Source organism: Ovis canadensis, chromosome 25, assembly GCF_042477335.2.
Source record: "Ovis canadensis isolate MfBH-ARS-UI-01 breed Bighorn chromosome 25, ARS-UI_OviCan_v2, whole genome shotgun sequence".
In the NCBI taxonomy this organism is placed as follows: domain Eukaryota; kingdom Metazoa; phylum Chordata; class Mammalia; order Artiodactyla; family Bovidae; genus Ovis; species Ovis canadensis.
In genome coordinates this window covers 37,351,116-37,366,642 of record NC_091269.1, presented here as the reverse complement: position 1 = coordinate 37,366,642, position 15,527 = coordinate 37,351,116, and the positions used below count along the sequence as shown (strand labels likewise).

The following is a 15,527-nucleotide window of genomic DNA, read 5'->3' as shown; positions in this document are numbered from 1 at the left end:
ATTACTGGCATAGAAGGCTGTAGAGTCACAGAAACATATTATCTCAGAGTTAGAAAGAAACCTAGAACAGTGTTTTTCAAACAAGGATCACCTTGAGATCTTGTTAAAATGAAGATTTTGATTAAAGTAGGGCATGAAAGTTTGCATTTCCAATAAGCCCTCAAATGGACCTTTATACTCTGAGTAGAAAATCAAGTTAGTGTGTTCAGCTTCTCTTTATCCCATCCCCTTTATCATCCAACCTGGAGTCCTCTAAGGTAAGCTGTATATCCTTGGGGATCTCACCAGGGAATACCCCACTGTATCAAACAGATATTGAGCATGTAGTGGGTGCTTAATACGTTTTTTGATGAATAAGTCAATGAACAGGTGAGAGGACTATGAACATGTATTAAGAAACATTGTATCAGCTGCTGATGAAAACCTTCCACTCTCAGGATTATCAACCAACAAGCATTTTGGGGGACAGTTTTGACCATTAGAAATTCCTTATCTATATGGAATCAGCATCTCTATGATTGAGATTATCAGTCCTAGATTTGGCCCCTGGGGAAAACACACAGCAGCCTTCTTTTTTTGACACAATTGGGACTGGTAGTTGCATCAGTTCAGTTCAGTTCAGTCGCTCAGTTGTATCCGACTTTGTGACCCCATGAATCGCAGCACGCCAGGCCTCCCTGTCCATCACCAACTCCTGGAGATTACTCAAACTCATGTCCATCAAGTTGGTGATGCCATCCAGCCATCTCATCCTCTGTCGTCCCCTTCTCCTCCTGCCCCCAATCCCTCCCAGCATCACAGTCTTTTCCAATGAGTCAACTCTTCGCATGAGGTGGCCAAAGTATTGGAGTTTCAGCTTTAGCATCAGTCCTTCCAGTGAACACTCAGGACTGATCTAATTAACAACAAAAAAATCATTTGGGGACTTCCCTGGTGGTCCAGTGGTTAAGACTGGATTCAGGTTCAATCCCTAGTTGGGGAACTAAGATTCAACATGTTGTACAGCATGACCAAAAAAAATCAATTAAAAAAGTCATTTGAAGCAAGAGGTCAAGTTTTGAAAAGATACATACATTAAGCATTTTATTTTAACTTAAAACATATGCATTGACATTCATCAACCAATCTTCTGAGCAAATGCAAGGCTGGGGACATGGATCCTTTGATGATCTTTACCAGTATATGTTGTCTGTCAGCATAAACCACACCTATAATAACACACCATACACGTGTGTGTGAAACAGTGCTGGAATGAGTGGAGAGTACATTGAGGGAGAGAAATAAAAAACTGGCTTGGACTAGTCTGCAATGACATGGCTCACTCCTAAGAGAAGTATTGTGTTGGATGAGGTAGAGCAAAAGCTGCAGCGAGCAAAAAACACCTGGCAGAGTGGCCGCCCAGTCCTGGAGTAGAGCTCTCTTTTTACATGTATCAAGTCAAGGTGATTTGTTGCCTGCTTTGCTAAGGAAAGCATTGACATTGGGTAGCATTTGTCCTACCCAAATCATAAGTAGTAAATAATCAAAATATAAACATAATGTCAAAGCTCCTAAAAATCAGATATGGTTGTCACTTTTCCTTTCATCTAATAAGACATTTCAAGATGTACCAATTCACATAATGCTCAGATACTTCTTGATTTGTATTTTGAGACTCAAGATTCTTTATGTTCTCTAATAATTTAATCTGTCCTAAGGTGCCTCTTTTCCTTGAATTTTTGATTACGCTTTCCTTTTTTCTTTTCATTTTTTAATTTGAGTATAATTGCTTTAAATGTGTTAGCTTCTACTGTACAATGAAGTGAATCAGCTGTACGGATACATATATGTCCTCCCTTTGGGACAACGCCTGCCCCCATTTTCCTTTTATAATTCTTCAAAAAGAGGTCACCTATCTAACCACTCAACCTAAAATTTAAAGACTGAAAAACCATTTTCGAGAATGTATTTGTTTTTTTAAATACAGTGATATGTTTTATTTAACAGGCAGCACCTACCCCAAAATACTCATCTTCACAAGAAGAGTTTAATGATGGCTTACATTTCACAGTACAGTGTGCTGTCACAGTCATTAGTTTGCTTAAGTCTCAGAGCAACTGTGGGAGGTTGGTGGTATCATTTCCGCTTTGAAAAGACAAAATGAAACTCAGAGGTGGTCAGTGTGTTGTAATATATATAGGGCACCCAGTGGGAAAGCAGCAGAAATTTGTCTAGGGCTGGCAGAAACCATCTTTGAGCCTTCTTTTAAATCTCCCAGTTGAATCAACCAAAGCCAAAAAGCAATAAACAGGGCTCCTGCCCTTTCACCTCATAGCTCTGTGATGCCCAAATTTTTTTACAAGTTCAAATAGTGTTATTATAATATTTACTTGAGTAAATACTCTCTTGGGACTTCCCTGGTGGTCCAGTGGTTAAGAATCTGCCTGCCCATGCAGGGAACATGGGTTCAATTCCTGGTCCACGAACTAAGATCCCACATGCATGGGGCATGTAAGGTCATGCACCACAACTATTGAAGCCCTCTCACTCTAGAGCTCACACGCTGCAACAAGAGAAGCCACCGCAAATGAGAAATCTGTGCACCACAGCTAAAGAATAGCCCCCACTCAAAGCAACAAAAGAAAGCCCACACGCAGCAATGAAGATCCAGTGCAACCAAAAAAAAACTTCTTTAAGTGTGTTAAAGAGCTCCAAGATTAAAGTAAAGTTGAATTACTTGAGAAGTCTTTTTTTTTGTTGTTTTAGAATTTTAAAATATATCTGGAAGTAGTTCTAGATAATATTCACAGTGTTTTGAACTAGGATGGAAGATCTCTGATGTTGATTTAGCTTTGGGCATTGGCATCACTGAAGCATGGCATCATTATGGGTTTATGGTAAATAATCATCCCTTCATTTTGTAATAGCAGAATACACAATGAATTTAAAGGAGAGTTTAAAAGTAAAAGTTTAAAATTTAAAGGAGAGTTTAAAAGTAAACTATACTATACATCTTACTTAGATCAATGGATAAATAAGGACCACAAACAGAAAAAAAAAAATTATTTTCAGCAACCCTGAATCATACTCTGATTTGGATAAGTCTTTGGTAACAACTTTAATGGCCTTTCTTAACACTCACACAGGAAAATTCAAAATTTGGAAGGAAAAATGTAAGAGCATTCCAATGACTCATTTAGTGTAAGTTTGGTTTACATTTATTCCACCCAAGGGAAGTTTCATTATTAATATGGTCAAAAGAGCTGGTCCTAGCTTCAGGCTTTTTCTGTTTATAAAAGACAGAAAATGATCCTCATATTTTTAGTTTTAAGAAAACTATAACCTCTAATTGTATATATAATCCATGGAGAGATAATTCAACCATCAATATCTTCTTTGAACTCCAAATAAAGAGTGAGATAAGAAAGGCCTGAAAAGTTCATATTTCACCAGAAGCTTTTAGGTTCCTCTCTCAGTTACTATGAGGTTTCCCAGGCTCATAGTGGTAAAGAAGCTAGTGGTAAAGAACCCTCCTGCCAATATAGGAGACATAAGAAACACAGGTTTGATTTCTGAGTTGGGAAAATCCACTGGAGGAGGACATGGCAACCCACTCCAGTATTCTTGCCTGGAGAATCCCAAGGACAGAAGAGCCTGGTGGGCTGCAGTTCATCGAGTCGCAGAGTTGGACATGACTGAAGCGACTTAGCAGCAGCAGCAGCAGCAGCAGCAGCAGCAGCAGCAGTTCAGTGACTACACATGTCACTTCCTCCGCAATGTGGACATACTTGAATTTTTCATGACTCATGTCACTGTCTTCTTGGTCAAGATGACCCTCTGACCCTGCAGCCCCCAAAACAATAAGCATAAAGTCACATGCCCTTAAATCTTTTTCTTTAAAGAACACGTGTTTATGTTTGGTAAGGTCTAGATTTGCCATCATTTTCATGTGGTTTTTTATTTATCATACACACAGAGCTGTCTTTCTTTTTTTCACTTAAAATGTTACAGATTGACTCCCACCCGGACTCACACGGCTCACTCTACCAGCAGTTTCTATCCCCTGGGGGTTAAGGCTTAGTTTGTTTAAAAGGTGAATGCCCTGCAAAACACATCCATACATGACTTCTCACCAAACCCCACAATAAAAAACTAAGATGAATATTGTAATGTGTAAACTATAATTAAATATAATTAAACCTACTTCAGTGCTCCAAGATCACTGGTTTGCCTTACAGTGATCCTAACTAAACAGAATGAGACTATATGCCCATTTCCAAGTCTAACTGAGAGTACAAGGGAAAAGGTGATGTAGATGTTGGTGGTACATCTTTCAGAGCTCTATGGTTAAAACTGGGAAGGAGGCAGGCTCTCTCTGATCTCAGACATCAGTTGCTCAGTGACATGGTGTTTGACTGATGGCTTCCTAGCATATCACACTCTTGGGAGAGTGGAAAATGGAAAGAAGACCCCAAGGGTGAGAATGAGGTCCCCAGTTAGAATACTCATGTTTCATTCCATTAAAGATGACTTTGTTTAGAGCTGTAGGGCTCATGGTGATGATGGTGGTGGAGATGGAAAAGAGTGGAAGAATTTGAGGTAGATTTTGGAGAAGAACTCATAAAATGTACTGAAGAATTGGATTTAGGGATTGAGGAAAAGGAGGATTCAAGGACATTCTTCAGGTTATTTGCCTGACCTGCTGAGTAGATGGTGATGGTGGGGTAGCATTTATTAAGAGGAGAATAATAGGATTTGAGTATTAGAGGGGTGGAAATTATGAGCTCGGTTTCAGACATGACATAATCAAGATAGCTATTTGCCTTCCAATTGGAGATTAGAGTTGGAATTTGGGTCTGGGGAGTCAGATATTCTGAGCATGTGGTCCTTTCAGCACCCACTCAAAGCTTTTGACATAAGAGGTACCAATGGTAAGATGGCTCTAGCAGAGCTGAGCTATCAGATAGGAGAGAACTTTTTCTCTTACATGAGTGCTTGAGTATAGACACCACAGTTGATATTCCCCTTTGCTGGCTGAGCCTACATGCCTTTAAATCATACAACCGTTTTAACACTTGGCTTGGAATTCTGAGGGTGGATCAGCTCCACTTCAGAGGGTGGAGACGGCAACCAGACGAATCATTCCGTGTGTGCCTGGGGTGCGTGATCAGCCACTCAAACTCTGTTGTGACCCCCTGGACCATAGCCCACCAGGCTCCTCTGTCCATGAAATTTTTCAGGCTAGAATACTGGAGTTGGTTGCCATTTTCTACTCAGGGATTGAACCCTTGTCTTTTGCGTCTCCTACATTGACCATCTGGGAAGCCCCTGATGGATCATTCAGCTCTCTCTGACTGAAACTCTCAGTGTAAACAGCCTAGGAGGATTTGGATTTTCTATGTCAAATCTCTTTGAACTATCATGGCATTTCTCTTCCTCTGGAGAAAGGTGAAGAGAGCTGTCAAACCTCTCTCACAGCCCATGTTTGATTTATGACAATGTAAATGACTGGAATTCACACATCAGCCATCAACTTCTCCAAGATCACCTCTAATGAGCCTCACCTCCTTGAATTTACATCTTTGGGTAGTTTCCTCCCACACTGAATCAGGGCTGAGGGCTGATCCACGTTACCAGTAGGCAAAGATGAGTGATTTCTAGAGCTAGGTCATGATGGCATTGAAGCTTCCACCTTGTTCTCTTGGGTTTCTCACTCTGGGGGAGCCAGTTGTCATACTCTGAGAACACTTAAGTGACCCTGGAGAGTTTACCGGGAAAGGAAATGAGGTCTCCCACCAACAACAAGCACCACCTTTCCAGCCATTTGGGAGTAGGTCCCGCACCCTCAGTCAAGCCTTCTCAAGACTTCGGCTGACATCCCAGCACAACCTCCTGAGAGATACGGCAGGCCAGAACCACACATCCAAACCGTTTAAGATTCCCTGACCCAGAGAAATTGTGAAAGACACCACACAACTATTGTTTTAAGTTTTGGAGTGACTTGTTATGCAGTAATAGATGACATCCGTTTTGTCCTTTTATCTTTTTAGATAGAGTTCTTATTGTTGTTTTGAGCACGCTTATGACTAGAACTTCCTATTTTGTCATGTTAAAAACATGGAAAATTAATTCACCTGTAACTTTTCCAGAAGAGAAAAAAACAATCAACTCACAAACTCTTAAATTCCAAGCTCCAAGCTAACAACCGATACAACAGAAGTTGTGATTGTTCGTGGATAAAGAATAACCTTAATTTGTTTAATTATGGTGTTTCAGGAACTCAGCCTGCGTAACACAACAAAGCACAAAAATATTTTGGATCTTTTGTTTTTATGTCACAAACAGTTCCAAAGTTAAGAGGAAGGAACTTTGGTGTTTCCTTTACACCAAAGCAAACTAAGCTGTGCTATTTTATTTATCTGAGAATAGGAAGTTTTGTAATTTTGAATTCTGAATATCAATCAGAATTATTCACAGCAAATACATCCTAGGATGTCCCTTCTAATTAAAACCTGCCAGAAAGTGGTTTTTTTTTTTTTTCTGGAGACTTGTCCAGCTTTAACAGGAATCTGAACTAGCAGAATTTATTAAATCATAAACTCATTTTCTGTGCGAACATACTCCCAACTTAAAATGTTACACTCTGTTGTACTGCTCTGGCTCTGCTGTGTCCCTTCTTACCCCCAACATAGTGTTTAAATGGCTAAACACTGACACTCCTGTACCATTTTAATCAGTTTCTAGTTTCTTTTTCATCCATTATCTTATTTGAATCTTTAAACCACTCAGTTTTAAGTGGGCAGCTTATCGCATTTAACAGATAAGAAAACTGAGGCCCAGAGAGGTTATTTACTAGCTCATTTCCTTGAACTATTTACCAAATTACTTTACTTCTGTGAGAAATGAGTGGGTCAGACTGTTTTCTAAAGTCTCTTCCAGTTCTAAAATTACTTTATCCGCAGCAACTTTGGCAGGACCAAGTCAGTATGTGAGATACAGAAAGCACAAACATGGAGTTAGATGATCTAGATTTTTGTTCTATGATTTGCTGGCCTTGAATACTTGAAGGAATCATTTAAACTTCTGAATCTCAGTGGCCTTGTACATAAGCATGATGCTGAGTGGGGCCTTGTGGGGCATCTTTTGCCTGCCATTTCTTGTAGGCAAGACTCTGGCCTCCATGATCTTCCCTGAGTTCCAAAGAGCAGATTGGGAACAGTTGCTAATCAAGGTTAGAACAGCCTGAGAGAAGATTAAAGGGACCAGAGAGGCTGGTCAAAATTAGGAGACTGGTGACTTCCTGGTGATCCGGCAGCTAAGACTCTGCTCTCAATTCATGGGGGGGCCAGGTTTGATCCCTGGTCAGGGAAGTAGATCCCACATCGCACAACTAAATATCCCATATGCCCACAACTAAGACCTGATGCAGCCAAATAAATAAATAATAAAAAAGATTAGAAGACAGACCACCTGAGACCCTGAACACACTTGTCAGCAACCCCACCCTTTTGAAATTGCCAAGAAAGAAGAATGTAACACAGTTACTGCCTTGATCCTTATCACATAGCCTGCCTGACTACACAATGCTGTTGTTCAGTCACTGCTGCTGCTGCTGCTGCTGTTAAGTCGCTTCAGTCGTGTCCAACTCTGTGCAACCCCATAGACGGCAGCCCACCAGGCTCCCCCGTCCCTGGGATTCTCCAAGCAAGAACACTGGAGTGGGTTGCCATTTCCTTCTCCAATGCATGAAAGTGAAAAGTGAAAGTGAAGTCGCTCAGTTGTGCCCGACTCTCAGTAACCCCATGGACTGCAGCCTACCAGGCTCCCCCGCCCATGGGATCTACCAGGCAAGAGAACTGGAGTGGGGTGCCATTGCCTTCTCCACTGAGTGGTGTTCAACTCTGCAACCCATGGACTGCAGCACACCTGGCTTCCTTGTCCTTCAGCATCTCCCGGAGTTTGCTCAAACTCATGTCCATTGAGTTGGTGATGCCATCCAATCATCTCATCCTCTGTCATCCCCTTCTCCTCCTGCCTTCAATCTTTCCCAGCATCAGGGTCTTTTCCAATGAGTCAGTCCTTCACATCAGGTGGCCAAATATTGGAGTTTCAGCTTTAGCATCAGTCCTTGCAAAGAATAATTAGGACCATTTCCTTTAGGATTGACTGGTTTGATCTCCTTGCAGTCCAAGGGACTCTCAAGAGTCTTCTATAACCCGCAGGTCGAAAGCATCAATTTTTCAGTGTTCAGCTTTCTTTATGGTCCAACTCTCACATCCGTACATGACTAGTGGAAAAACTATAGCTTTGACTACACGGATCTTTGTTGGCAAAGTAGTATCTCTGCTTTTTAATAGGCTGTCTAGGTAAATCATAGCTTTTCTTCCAAGGAGCAAGCATCTTTTAATTTCCTGGGTGCAGTTACTGTCTACACAAATTTTGGAGCCCAAGAAAATAAAATTTGTCACTGCTTGCACTTTATCCCCTTCTATTTGCCATGAAGTGATGGAACCGTATGTCATGATTTTAGTTTTTTGAATGTTGAGTTTTAAGCCAGCTTTTTCATTCTCCTCTATCACCCTCATCAAGAAGCTCTGTAGTTCTTCACTTCCTGCCATTAGAGTGGTATCATCTGCATACCAGTCTTGATTCCAGCTTCTGCTTCATCCAGCCCAGCGTTTCACATAATGTACTCTTCCCAGAAGTTAAATAAACATGGTAACAGTATACAGCCTTGTTGTGCTCCTTTCCCAATTTGGAACTAGTCCTTTGCTTCATGTCTAGTTCTAACCGTTGCTTCTTGACCTGCATACAGATTTCTCAGGAGGCGGGTAAGGTGGTTTGGTATTCCCAACACTTTAAGAATTTTCCAGTTTTTGTGATCCGCAGAGTCAAAGGCTTTAGCATAGTCAGTGAAGCAGAAGTAGATGTTTTTCTTGAATTCCCTTGCTTTCTCTATGAACCAATGAATATTGGCAATTTGATCTCTGGTTCCTCTGCCTTTTCTAAATCCAGCTTGTACATCTGGAAGTTCGTGATTCATCTGGAACCTTATAAACAGTATAAGAAGGTTTGACTACATAGGGAGACTATTCCCCAGGGGTGGGCTTCCCAGGTGGCCCAGTAGTAAAGGCATCACGTGCAGTGCAGGAGACACAGACTTGATCCCTGGGTCGGGAAGATCCCCTGGAGAAGGGAATGGCAACCCACTCCAGTATTCTTGCCTGGAGAATCCCATGGACAGAGGAGCCTCATGAGCTAGAGTCCGTGGGGTCGCAAAGAGTCAGATACAGCTGAGTGTGTGCATGGGTATGCACGCGCACGCACACACACACTCCCCAGGAGTGGGGCAGGGGGCATAGTTCCTGAGGCTCTAGCCTACTGTGTTCCCCCTTTGCCTGGCAAAGAAATAAAGTCAGTCTTTCCTTCTTCTCCATAACTCTGTCTCCATATTTTTGTTTGACATTGGTGCACAGAGAGCCAGCAAAAGGGAGGTTAACAAGATATACTTGATAGAATTATTTTGCAGGCCAAATAAAATATATCAGTTACTCACTGGGCTTTCTTTGTGGCTCAGATGGTAAAGAATCTGCCTATAATGCAGGAAACGGGGGTTCAATTTCTGAGTCGGGAAGATACCCTGGAGAAGGAAATGGCAGCCCACTCCAGTATTCTTGCTGGAACTCAACCAGCAAGATACAGGAATTCAACTCACTGAGTATCCATGGAGAATTCCATGGACAGCGGAGCCTGGTGGGCTATACACTCCATGGTGTCACAAAAAGTTGGAAATGACTGAGCCACTAACACAGCAAGTTACTCACTGGCTCTGAGAACTTGATCTTGTTATGCTCCCAGTGTCCCAGGTTCCCATGCATAAAATATGGAGAAGGGGCAGGAAGCAGGGTTACTTTTGGTAAAATACAGTGGATGCCCTGATGATTCCCCAAGCCCCGCTTCAGGGCTGCAGCCCTCATGCTCCAGCCGCCCGGGGCTCGTGGGCTAACAGTTCTCATCTTAGTCCCTCTAGAGAATTGCTTGTAGCTAAAAGCAGCTGCCCTACCCAAGGTCACATCCTCTTCCCAGGAAGCAGCTCATATGCAATGACTGTAATTTCAGGACTGTAAAGGACAAGCCCTCTTGCCTCAATTTGGTAAAAATATGAAGTGCTATCCCAACTCCAGAGCTCTGTGTGAGACTGGCCAAGCCCTCTGTTCCACGCATCACAGTCCAATCTCTTGATCTGCCTAGTTTTGTTTCCTTCAATCCCCTGCGATGCTGCTGCTGAGAGCCCTCGCCCCCAGAAACTTCCTGCATGTAAATTTCTATCTCAGAGTCTGTTTTCTGGGAACCCAACCATCCTGTTGTAACATGACAGTAATGAGATAACAGATAAGCAAGTGCTTTGAAAACTGTGTAGTTATCAGCAATGTTGGATAACATTTACCATAGCATAATGAGGGTTATCTAGAACATGCTGAACTGATGTGTATTTTTTTTTTTATTCCTCCCATAAATTGTGTTCCTTTGCAGCCAGTCCACCATTGTGGCCCTAGGGAAGAGAAAGGGCAAAGGTCACCTTGCACAGAAGTAAGACCTGATGTAAGAGCAGAGCCTTCCAGTCCAAAAGGGAAGTTTAGGGAAAGCTTCAGTTTAGGGAGGGGAGATGAAAGGAGGGATTAGGAGAAGGAAGTTGGATGCAGGTGCCCATACTCTACCCCTTTTGGGGTGGAGTCTGTGTGAGGAGGTGATAGAAACATCCAGATAGATTTAGGCTAGACTGAGAACAGTGGGGTTTGTGGCTGCCTCCTCTGGGAAGAGGCAGCAAGAAGTGTAAGACTTCTCCTACACTAAGAGAAAACTAAGGTGGAACTCCATTAGTTTTGTATGGCTTAGAAGCATTAGCAGAAATAGCCACGTCCCTCAAGGCCTGCCTGTGGCTGGTGGTAAACAGGCAACATAGAAGCTCAAGTTCCTCCACTCCCCCACCGCTTCATCCCTAGGAGGACAGGCCCCTGAGGATAGAAACAGGCTAGCTCGCAGAAGCCCTGAGTTGGGCAGAGGAAGAAGGAACTCAAGAGCCTGCTAAATGTTTCTTAAGGAGAAATCTTTTTTGTTTTCTTCATTTTAAACAAGAAGCTTATTTAAACAACAAGACAATTGACTTGAATGGAAAACTATCTAGGATTCATTTCTTTTAGAGTAATTTAAGTGAAAGTTGCTCAGCCGTGTCCAACTCTTTGCAACCCCAGGGACTATACAGTCGATGGAATTCTCCAGGCCAAAATACTGGAGAGGGTAGCCTTTCCCTTCTCCAGGAGATCTTCCCAATGCAGGAATCTATTCCAGGTCTCCCGCATAGCAGGTGGATTCTTTACCAGCCTGGTCATAAAGGAAGCCATTTATCCCTACGTAAAGATAGATCAACTTACATGTAACAGCTACGTACAAAAACTACAAAAAAGTAACAGCTAAATAAAAAAAAGTTATAAAATTGTGCTTGGTTTTACAATGATAAATAAAAAATTAAAATTCGCCAATTAAACAAGGTATGCAAGAATTTTTATGTTGTTCTTTTTTTGTTAAACAGTGAGAGTAAAATAACTTACTGGAATAGAAAAATAAGAGCTGATGAGCATGCCACTAATGAGAAAAGAGGGTATTTTCACAGAATCGGTAATTTTCCCCAACCCATCTCCATTTGATGTCGATCAAAACATACCACTGGCGATTTCGTTTTTTAAAAAAAGCAATATGTTTGTGCACATACACCAGTTACTTTATGTACAATAAAGGAATGGGGAAGGGGAAAATGAAAGAATAGAGAAACTATACTGTAGTAGTCAGGATGTGGTGGAACCAAAGTGTAGTTTTCTATCTGAGAATGTCTTCTTGGTCTGGAGGAACAGAGTTCTGGAGTAAAATAGCAGGTTCCCTTTTTAGTAGACACCGCCTGTCTGCCGCTGGAATACATCAGTTGGATCTTCATCTTCCTTCTCCAACTGTGCAGGTGTGTCTTTCTCATTGATTGGCTGCCGCTCAAATCGGAATCTGATCTGCCTTATTGACAAACCCTGTCTTTCACAATAGGCCTTCATTAGTTTACTGAGAGGTGTATGCCTCTTAATCTTAAACTGCACCACAGAACCATCCTGCCCCGCCACCTTCAAATTAACAGATCGTGGTTCTCAGTCTTGACTCCTTCCTTTCCGTCCGCCAAGGCTAGCGCTGGAGTCTCCTCAGCAGCCGCTTCACAAAGGCGGCACCAGGTCTGCAGGGAACCAGCGCAAAAGCTGGGCCAGGAGCAAGAAGGAGGCGGCAGCAAGGAGAAATCATGATGTGACAATGCCAGTTAGGAAAAGGGTTTGAAGAGTGCATCGTATTCAGGGAGGCAGAAGAAAAGAATCACTGCCTGAGACAGTGTAGAAATAAATGTTTTCTGTATAAAAATAATTATCAAAACATAGATTTATAAATAAATGCAAAGTGACATGTTTTGGTTTGTGATCTCTTATGTTTTATATTTTAGAGATGTTTGTTTCACATCCTATTCCCTTTTTAATAGCATTAATGCTTTGGCCTTGCTGTGTTCCAGTATATAATGCATTGCTTATTTATAGCTGTGATAGCTTTAGTTTTCTGGAAACTCTGTCTGTTGTATATTGCCATCTGTTGTATTTGATGGGAAACAGTATAATATCTGTGATATTATATCTAAAGTTATGACTTTGGTGATATGTCATGACTTGCTGACACTTCCATTTAAACTCTAATTTTGAATTGTTTCCGCATAATTATGGTTAACCTGACATTGGGCTGAAAGATGATAGAATTTTAGGTAGCCTTTGTGAATGCTGACTTAGATTCATTATGTACATCAGCACTCTGTTTCTAAGAGCAGGGAAAAATTTTAATCTGCTTTTGTAACTAAAAAAACTTGATTCCTTAGTATAAACGAGCTGGTAGTTAATGTGAATCAGATTATGTTTTGTTTTAATATACTTTTGAAAACTTAGATTTTAAAAATGATTACTTACAGTTTGAGTCATTTGAATATAATTGAAACGTTAGTTGAGAATGTTATGCTTTGCTTTCTATAATTTATACCCTTAAATTGAAGGGTTAAGAAAATAATATCATGTGTGAAATGAAACATGGCCAACATACAGATTTTTTTTTTCTAATTGAATGAAGTAAAATAATCTAATGCTTATCTAATGAACCATGAATTGTTCTCTAACAAGTCATTAGACAAGAGATGTCTTTCATTTAGAAATATATTAATATGTTCTCAAGGAATAAAGACTTCAGTTATTAAATAAAGACTAAATAGTTAAATGTCCCAATATTCAAAATTATAACTACCCTTTTCTAAGATCATTTTTGTGTGATGTTATTTGCATTCTAAAAGCTTTATTCAGTTGAAGTGATGGTTTAAAATAAGTTTTAGAAAAGTTAGGATGGTGTTGTTTCTGTTGCTCTAATAAACTTCATATAAGGGTTTTCTTACTAATATGGATTCAATTTGATTTCATAGTTTCTTAAATTTTAGACTTTTAAAATTTAAATAAATTACACAAGCATTCACTATTTAGTAGCTTTTTGTGTGTGTGGATATGCTGATGCAGTTTTAATGAAGCTTAATGATTTTTAAAGATTAACTTTCTCTGCTATTGCTTTCAAGATCTAGGCTTGACAGTGATTTTTTTAACAAACACACAGCACTTTCATCAACTGCTATGGACAGTCCATACTTGACAGGTTAGGAAAAAACAGTAATTTGTGATGCTAATATACCAATTTATTGATTAAAAAAGTTAAAGTGTTTTATTGGTATTTATAGAATCATACAGGGCTTCACAGGTGGCTCAGTAGTAAAGAATCTACCTGTCAAGGAGGAAACAGAGGTTTGATCCCTGGGTCATGAAGATCCCCTGGAGGAAGGAATGACAACCTGCTCCCATATTCTTGTCTGAAAAATCCCACGGACAGAGGAGGCTGGTGGGCTACAGTCCATGGGATCGCAAAGCATCAGACACGACTGAGAAAATGAGCACACACAACAGAATCATAAAATAATTTTTTGTTAAGTCCTTAATATAGGGCAAATTTTGTATAAAGTTTTAGGCCATGATGTGGAAACCAGCATATTATAATTGCCTTAAATTATCTTTCTCAGTGTAGCAGAACAAATGTTAAAAGTTAGTTACATTATGATTTTTAGATTAATTAATTTATTATTTATTATTAAGCTATTTTATTCAAAACAAAGCAGGAAAATATATTGGATAGAAGGTATGTTTACAGAAAGTTTTTTTCCCCCAGAGGGCTTTTTTAATGTGCTCTATTTCTGAAATGTAAACATACATTTTCAAAGCATACTTAAGTAACAGGACAATAAAACAAAGAAATGAAAAATTGCCGTAAACTTGAACAGTTTGAGTGGTCTTGACATATATTTTTGGTTGAATATAAACTTCAGCGTAGTAATTATTGAAGTATAACTTTATTTAATATATGCCTGAGAATTTAAAAAATGCACATGTGTGCCAAGATAAAACATGGCCAGACAGTACTCCAAAATGTTAAGTTTTCTCCTTAAAAGTAATTGATTTTTATTTCCTTTTTTAGACTTTTATTATTTTCCAAAATCAGTGTTTTAATTTTTAAGTCAGGAAAAAAACCCCCAATAAACGCTAACAAAAGCTTGAGAGGACTGACTGTCTGAGTCTTTTGATAAAATTGTCTTTAATAAGAAGACTGATAAACAGGCCAGGGGATACAGTGGAACCTGACATGCCATGGTATAAACTGGGAAGAGCTGATGAAAGATTTGGATCTGGAAGATGAGTCTAGGTAGTGCATGAAGAATGAATTAGAAGGGAAGAAGTGACAGGTGCAAAGTCTACTCAGTGGGCAGTTACAAGAATTTGAAGTAAAAATGCTGAAGTCTTCGCTTATATTAAGACACAAACCTTGTGTTCCTTCTCAAATCCTCTGTCTCTTCTCTCTATCTGATAAGAGCCTCATCTGTGCCAAGTTGCTGCTCTACTTTTGAAACTGGATGAAGTATCACACCTTGAGCGTGGGATCTGCCCTCCTACAATCCACCATGTGGTCAGATGACACAGCCTAGAAATTGGGGGCAGTTAGCTCTCTGAGAAGTAAACATTCACTAATGGCAAATGGAGCCAGGAGACATGGCAGCAGCTACAATCCCCTCCTCTTTCTCTTGTGGAGAAGTCCCATGCCTGCTGAGTTGTTTTTGGTGGTTACAACAGTAACCAGTGTGGTAATACAGTGCATCTCATCAAATTACAACTTCCCTAGCCTCAGCCCTTCTTCCCCCTCACTCCACCATGCAGGGCTGGTCCCTCCTCGCTAGAATACCTTATGCTCTGCTTTCTACAGTAGCTGGGCTTAGCCAGGCTTTACCAACATCATCACAGGGGGAGTGAATAGAGAGGTGAACAAAAATTCAAGAGATATTTAGAGGGTAGTACTGACACAAGTTTGGTGGCTGATCTAATATGTTGGGAGCAAGGGTC

General features: G+C 40.5%; 1 pseudogene; it reads right to left on the bottom strand.

Moving 5' to 3' along the window:
* Positions 1-11,918: 11,918 nt before the first annotated feature.
* LOC138430448 (small ubiquitin-related modifier 2 pseudogene) lies at positions 11,919-15,093 on the bottom strand (annotated as a pseudogene).
* Positions 15,094-15,527: the final 434 nt, after the last annotated feature.